The sequence below is a fragment of the Miniopterus schreibersii genome (genome assembly GCF_964146895.1).
Source record: "Miniopterus schreibersii genome assembly, chromosome: 15".
NCBI classification, from domain to species: domain Eukaryota; kingdom Metazoa; phylum Chordata; class Mammalia; order Chiroptera; family Miniopteridae; genus Miniopterus; species Miniopterus schreibersii.
The window spans coordinates 25,730,498-25,738,185 of NC_138115.1; the positions used below are offsets into that span (position 1 = coordinate 25,730,498).

The window sequence follows — 7,688 nt, forward strand, 5'->3', positions numbered from 1 at the left end:
CAACAACAAAAATCCTTGCCCTTGTGGTGCTCACCTTGCTGGGAAATGAATGAATAAATTAATGACCAAATGAATTGAGAAGACAAGCAGAGGGAGCTGCTTGGATGCCAGTTACTCTAGACAGAATGTTCGTGTCCCCACTAAATTCCTATGTTGAAACCTAACACCCAGTGTGATGGTTTAGGAGGTGGGACCTTCGGGAGGTGATTAGTTCATGAGGATGGAGCCTTCCTGAATGGGATTAGTGCCCTTATAAAAAAGGCTCCAGGGTAATTCCGAAAGAAACAAGAGTGTGGCGTAAACATGGGGAAGCAAAAGAAAACAAAGATGTATGCGACCATGAAGCGAATGCTTGGTCTCAGAGATCAGAGGCTGAAAGAAAAGGCTGGATTAAAACATAAAAAGGAAGATGCCGGTGCACTCAAGGAAAGAGAAGTCCCCCAGCACCCCTCCTGCTTATTCTTCCAATATGACTCACAGCTGGGCCCCCCTGACCACATCCTGGCTGATACAGACTTTATGAACTTTTCCACCAAGGCCAAACTGGACTTAGAGCAGCTGCCGACGGACTGTCTCTGTGCCAAGTGTATCCCTTGTGTAATGGCTGAAATTGAGAAGTTGGGGCAGAAGTATCCAGTGGCTCTAAGGGTCGTCGAGGATCCAAGATTTGGGCGATTACCACGCACACACAAAGGAACGCATGCAGGTGACCGCTTAGTACAGAGGGCAACTCAGCACAAGTGTTGCATTGTGGCCACGGTTAACCGGGACCTTAAAAGAAGAGTCAGGAAGACCCCTGGAGTGTCCGTCATGGCCAGTTCTAAGCACAGGTACGACACTGAGCAGATGCCAGGTGATGATGGAGTCCTTTGGTTCTAATTCTTGAAAGCCAGTGTTTCTCCTTTTTCCTTCAACCAACTTTCTCTGTCGCCAGTTTACTAAACATGCTACAGCATGCATGATTATTCCAGTCACCCGTTTGCTCTGTTATGCGCTGAGTATGGTTAAATACACTCACTTTTTGATATTGTTTTGAAAAATAAAAAATAAAGGAGACACCAGAGAGCTCTCCTGCTTCTCCCACCACGTGAGGACACAACAAGAAATGGTCATCTATGAACCGGGAAGCAGGCTCTCACCAGCTACCAAGTCTGCTGACACCTCGATCTTGGACTTCCCAGCTTCCAGAACTGTGCAAAATAAGTGTTTGTTGTTTAAGCCCCCGAGTCTATGGTGGTCTGACATGGTGGCCCAAGTAGACTAAGGCATCAGTCTTGGATATTTCTTTTCTGACCTTTGAAAAAGGAATTTTTGTAGAATTTTAGAATGATAGATATGGACGGGACCTTGGGGAACATCTAGTTTCATGGGTATACTTTTTAAAGCCTGAGAACACAGTGTTCAAATGAGAACTCACTACAGACAGCCAATTTATAAAGCAGATACAAGAAGTGCTTCTTTGTATCTAACTCCAATTCATTAAAATGTTTTTTGACTTTGAATCTTGTCCAGGCACCATTCCACTTCTGCACTTCTCTCACAAAACCTGAAAGGGTGTGCAGACATTCTGTCTCCATTCTTTACCCTCCCACTCCCTCTCCCACCCACTTCTATGTGGATGTCATTTCTGTTCTGCTCTTGGCAAAGTTCTCCAAGATCTCATGGTGCCAAGTTCAATGGCACTCTTCTGTTGCCATCCTGCTTGACCTCTCAGTGACTCTGACTCACCTGCACCCTGTCCTTTGCAACCTCTCCCTTTCTGTGTCTATGGAATCATTCTCCCCTAGTTTCCCGCCTGCTTTTCTGATCATCTCCTTCCATCTCTTCAGTTGGCTCTCCTCTTCTATTTTTATGTTTTGAGTTTCCTAGGAGTCAGTCTTACGTCTTCTCATGTATCTCTATAGTCACTCCCTAAGCAACCTCATGAATGCCCTTGGTTTTCAATATCATTTTGATATCTTTTAAATTTCTGTCACCAGCCCAATTTCTGAAGAACCTCAGGCTTAAATATTCAACTGCCTGCTTAATACTTTGATATCTTATAGTCAAGTTAAGATTAGTTACTCAAAACTGAGCTTTCCATCTGTTTAATGCCAACTTGCCCTCTCTTGGTAAATGACCTCACTACTCAGCCAGGAAGTCCTCTGCGATTCTTCCCAGGCCCTCAAACCAAGCATCCAACCTCACAAGCCCCGTCTCTTTCCTCTTCTTAAATGTATTTCTCATCTTTCCAGTTTTCCCATTTCTACTGCCACTACTGTAGTTTCAGCCACATCGACTCTGCTGGAGTATTGCAGTCACGGCCTCTTACCCCAATTTCTCTATTTCTATTCTTTTAAGATATAGATTATTTATGTATGTATGTATGTATGTATGTATGTATTTATTTATTTATTTATTTAATATGTCTTTATTGATTTCAGAGAGAGGAAAGGAGAGGGAGAGAGAGATAGAAACATTAATGATGAGAGTCATTGATCGGCTGCCTTCTGGACACCCCTGACTGGGGATTGAGCCTGCAACCCGGGCATGTGCCCTGACTGGGAATCAAACAACGATCTGCTGGATCCTAAGTTGATGCTCAACCGCTGAGTCACGCCCGGCCAGGCAGATACAGATCTTTTGAAAGTACTCTAAGGTGTAAAGATTCTTTAATGGCTTTGCAGTGCCTCAGAGTAAAATCTGTACTCCTTTCCAAGCCATGGCGGGTCCTATGTGTGGATCCTGCCTATCCTGCAGGTGTGCATCTATCTCCCCTCACTTTGCCCACTGGGTTCAGGTCACTTTGGACTTCTCTTAGTCTCCCACACAGGACAGAGTCTTTCCTGTTTCAGGGCCTTTGCACACACAGCTCCCTCCTGAGCCTGGAACCATCTTCCTCTCACACTCCCTGGCTAGCTCCTTTTCAGTCTTGATCACAGCTTCATGGCTCCTCCTCTGAGAACCTTCTTTAAACATCCTATCTGAATAGCTCCCCAATTTTCTATGTCACTTCACCTTGCTGGTTTCCTTCATGGCACTTGTCATAATTATTTACCTGTTTACCTGTTTATTGTCTGCCTCTATCCCTAGATTGTATGCCCATGAGGACAGGGGCCACGTGTGTTTTGGTTATTGAAGCTTACCTAATGCAATATATACTTGTTGAATTGATGATAATGGGTGAGGTCCAAGCCAGAAGGTTGGCTTTCTGGCCTTGGTTTGTTGTGGCCTTCCTATCAGTGAGTATAGACACTACTGTTCTTGGTTGCCAGCAGCTGTTCTTATTCAGTCTAGAAACACGCCTGGGTGGGAGTGGGCAAAGCATGGCGACCTGGCTGGCCCAGCGATGGTTCTCCTTGGCATGGCCTCAGATGTGGCCCAGGGATGGGCATGCGATCCAACCCTGATCAACCAGAGGGCTTCTCCAAGATTCTGCTAACTGAGGCTGGCAGGAAAGTCTTTCCTCGTTAGCTGTGAGGCTATAAGGATGCTGGCTTGGAGCTGCTGGCCCGAGAGAACAAAGCCAGAGAGGCAGAGATAAGAGTCAGGGAGGGAGGGGGCCCTGACGGTGTTGGAGTCCTGGGCACAGGCATTCAGGCCGGGTACCACTGCCTTTCCTGGTCATGCCTGTCAATCCCCTTTTTTGGGTTTCGGTTTTCTTTCCCTTGCAATAGCAGAATAATGAGCCTCGGTTCTCTTCCCTGTCAAATCCAGTTAATGGTGTTTAACCAGTTTGATTTAGGGAGTTCCTGAGAGGCTCAAAGGAGAGACTGTCCGCAGAGGTGCTTTGGATCCGTCTCTGTGATCGGAGGAGTGTGCATTTTCTATTCCTGGAGCAGTCTGCCTCCTCTCTCCCCAAGGAGGGTATCTGCAGTTAGCATGAGCGCCTAGGCTGGGTAATTTAGGAGATTATTTTGAGTGCAAAGGCCTCAGCTCCTGTCTTCGGCAGCTCCCTGAGCATGCTCCGACCCTGGAATGACACGTGCTGTTAGCTCATTACCCTGACATTTCCCGTCCTTGACACACATGCACAGGGAAGTCTCGAATATTGAGAAGCAAGCTTCTTCTGGGTGAGCGTAAAACCCTTTTCTTTTCTTTTTTTCCCCTTTTGAGCTGCAGGGAGACTTTCTTCTTCATTACCAGCGTCACACGGAGAGCTTATATGCCACTGGCTTTGATCTAAAACTACTTAAAGTGAAGGCAGCTGCCTTTGCTAAGCAGTCTCGCCCCAGGTACCTGCGGAGTGGATAATGAAAGGCAAGCGGTTTGCCCAGGGCCCTGCTGGGGAGGGGGCCCTGCCTGCTGCACAGCAATCGGCTGCCTGAGGTCCGCTCCTCACTTCTCCAACCCGTGTGTCTTGTCTCCAGCCACCCCTCCCTGCCATTCCAAGCATCTGAGGCCTCGGCGTCCACATGAACTTGAATTTTTTCTTTCATTGTTACATGTGTTGAAGCCTTCACCGTCATCTCATTTCTATACTGTGGCTGCTCCCTTCCCAGGAGTTCAAAAGGGCCTGACACCTCCCAGCTACCTGGCGATTGTCGTCCAGGGGACTTACAGCTTCTGAGCCCCAGATCCATGTTCCCTCTAACCAGCCAGTTAGTCTCAGCGGCCTCCTGTCATGTTGAACACAGGTCTAAAGTGAGAGTCATTCTGCCACCTCTCCGGTTTCTCCTCCAGCCTCTTCATCTCTCATAGCGCCCCATCCTGCTGCCCAATTCCAGGCTCTGGCCTTCACACTCATCTTGGCCCTTCTATTTAACTTGCTCTGCAGACCCAGGCAGCTGCCCGTTTCAGCGGTTCGTTGATTGATGGTTTCATCCAACCCCATTGCCAAGGACTCTGTCAGGTTCTTACAGTGCCGAGGAGACAGAAAATAGAGCTGCTGTCTCCTGGTCTATTGCTTGGACCACTGAGGCAGAACAGCTGTGCCCCTACCCCAAGGCCCGATTAAAGCTCCCTAAACTGTTTTTTTGGGTATGTGTGTGTGTGTGTACTTTACTCTTCTGGCAAAACTCCGTCGTGGCTCTGCATTGCCCATAGAATGAAGTCCAACTTTAGACTAGAACTGTGCTGGCCAGTGTGGCATCCGATGGCCACATATAGCAACTGAGCACCCAAAATGTGTCCAGTCTGAGTTGAGATGTATGATAAATGTATGCTACATACAGAATTTCAAAGACCTAGTACAAAAGAAAAAATATGAAATGCCTCATTAGGTTTTTAATTAATTACATGTTGAAATGATCATATTTTAGATATACTGGGTTAAATAAAATATTATTAAAATTAATTTTTACTGAACAATTTTTTAACAGGGCTAAAAAAAATCTAAAATTAATAAGTGGCTTGTATTATATTTCTATTTTCAGCACAGGTCTGGACACATTATCTCGTATTTTCCTCATGATAGGCTGATACAGTTTGAATTATGGAACTGTTTTACTGATGAAGAATCTGAGGGCCGGAGAGGCATGAGATAATGGATGGGAAGTCAGCACCATGAAGCCAAGCCTCAGCAGAGTCCTGAGCAGCATCACATTCATGATCCCGCATGCCACTGTCCTGTTGTCTCCCTTCCGCCACTCCCCAGGGATAAGATATGGAAGGGGCAATAAAATCGTGAAAGCCTGACTGGACAGGCCTGGCACTGTCCAGGACTCGCTGTGCGATTATTTACACAGACTCACATGTCCGGTGAGCTCGAGAGGAGTACCCTGATCGCCTGGATCCTAGGTCGACGCTCAATGGCTGAGCCACGCCTGGCCGGGCTCTTCTAAAACTTTAATAGTTGTAGCTCTTACATTTAGGTCTGTGATATATTTTAATTTTTGTATATGTGTGAAGTAAAAGAACTAACTGAAATATTTCTTTGGTCTGTTTTCCTCTTTACAAAAATTAATTTCACCTTTTTATCTGATAATGTCGTTTTTTTTGTTCTCTTTAAATTTTTTCTTTCATTCTTAAATTATTTAAGCAAGATGGTTAATTTATTTATTTTGATTTTTATGTTCTATTTGTATAATTTCACTATTTGAAAATTGTTCTGAGTATTATTTTAGTCCCATCCTTTATATGTTGGTATGTAAATCTTTTATACATTTTGTTTTCTAGAAATTCTAAAAACTCAGTTTTCATTTCCTCTTTGAACCAGAGATTAAGAGTTAAAAATTTAAAAAATGTCTTTTCTGATATTATTCTTAATTTCTAACTTTATATTGTGACCAGAGAATATTGTCTGTTCATTTCTATGTATTAGAATCTAGTACTCTTTTTGTGTGACTTTAATGATGGTTGGTTTTCATGTTTATTCCAAGGGCATTTCAGGATATTGTGTGCAACATATATCAATCGGGCCTACTTAGTATTTATGTTACTTAGGTCATTTATATGCTGATTTAATATTTTTATCTACTCGATCTGTCACAGATAGAAAGAGGAATTAAAATCTCCCTACCACTGGCCTGTTTTTAAAAACTTGTTTCTCCTTGCAGGCGCTATAATTACTGTTTTTTGACTCTTGCTTCTAAGGTCTCTCATCACATAGATATTCATAACTACTATGTATTCGACCTACGTTGTACCCTTTAGCCTCATAAGCAGTGCCTTTCTTTGTCTCATTTAATGTCTTATGCTCTGAGTTTAACCTTGCTCGATATTTACATTATGCACTCTGCTTTTTTGTTTGTTTGCCTTTCCTGTTTTACCTTTGCCCATCCTTTTATTTTCAACTTTTCCGAATCACAGTGTTTTTTGTGTGTATCTTTTATATATGAAGGCTTAGCTTTGCTTTGTGATGGACCTGAAATATATTTTGAGCAGATAAGTTAAGCCCATTTACATTTATTAATATGCCAGATATATTTGAAATTAGTTTGCCACATTATTTTATGTTGTTTCTCTTTTACTGTTTATGAGCAAGTTGTTACAAAATGAGTTTCCTTTAAAACAATGGCAGCTTTTGTTCTCATGACCACCTTCGTCATTATGACTTTATATGATCTCTTGAGTGCTCTGTTTCTCTGGACAGGGTTGATGAGTCCTTTACCGAGTTGTGACGAAGCTGACGTTTCACTTTCCTGCGCTCCCCCACCCCCGCTTTGAGAGGACCTTTGTGTCCGCCTCTCGCTGAAGACTTTACATGCGCCCCTGGTTTGTTTTGCCAGCTTCCGATCACATTTTTTGACTCCCACTGGTACAAGCGCAACAATCTGCAAAACCGCTCTCCTTTTTACTTTGTTGACCCTTTACCCTTCCCATTTTTATTGCTTGTGTCATTTACCCATTGTCCGGGCATAAAACATTTACATTCTATCTGTTACCTCAATCTTCAGCTTCGTTTAACCTTTCAGTTAATTACTTTTAACTTTTTGAGGCATAATTGACATATAATATTATATTAATTTCAGGGGCACGCCATAGTGATTTGTTCTTTGTACATACGGCGAAATGATCACCACAATGTCTAGTTAACATCCGAAGTTTAATCTTAATTTTGCAGTTGTGGTATATAGTGCTCCTCACCCGTCTTTTTGCTATAGTTTGTTTCCTCTATTATCTCTTGGTTGATGAATATTTAATCTTTTATAAATTCCTCAGGAAATGTTCATGGGGCAATATTACATACGTTCAGAGACTCAACAACTGTTAGCTTTGTTTGCTTTTGGAAGGGCAGTCTTTGCTGGATAGAAAACCCTCAGCTCTCT

At 43.5% G+C, this 7,688-nt stretch overlaps 1 pseudogene across 1 annotated transcript; it reads left to right on the forward strand.

The window, feature by feature from the left end:
- Positions 1-303: 303 nt before the first annotated feature.
- Positions 304-879, forward strand: LOC308567497 (rRNA-processing protein FCF1 homolog pseudogene; annotated as a pseudogene). Its single transcript has one exon. The product of its transcript is annotated as an rRNA-processing protein FCF1 homolog pseudogene (transcript).
- The last annotated feature ends 6,809 nt before the right edge of the window (positions 880-7,688 follow it).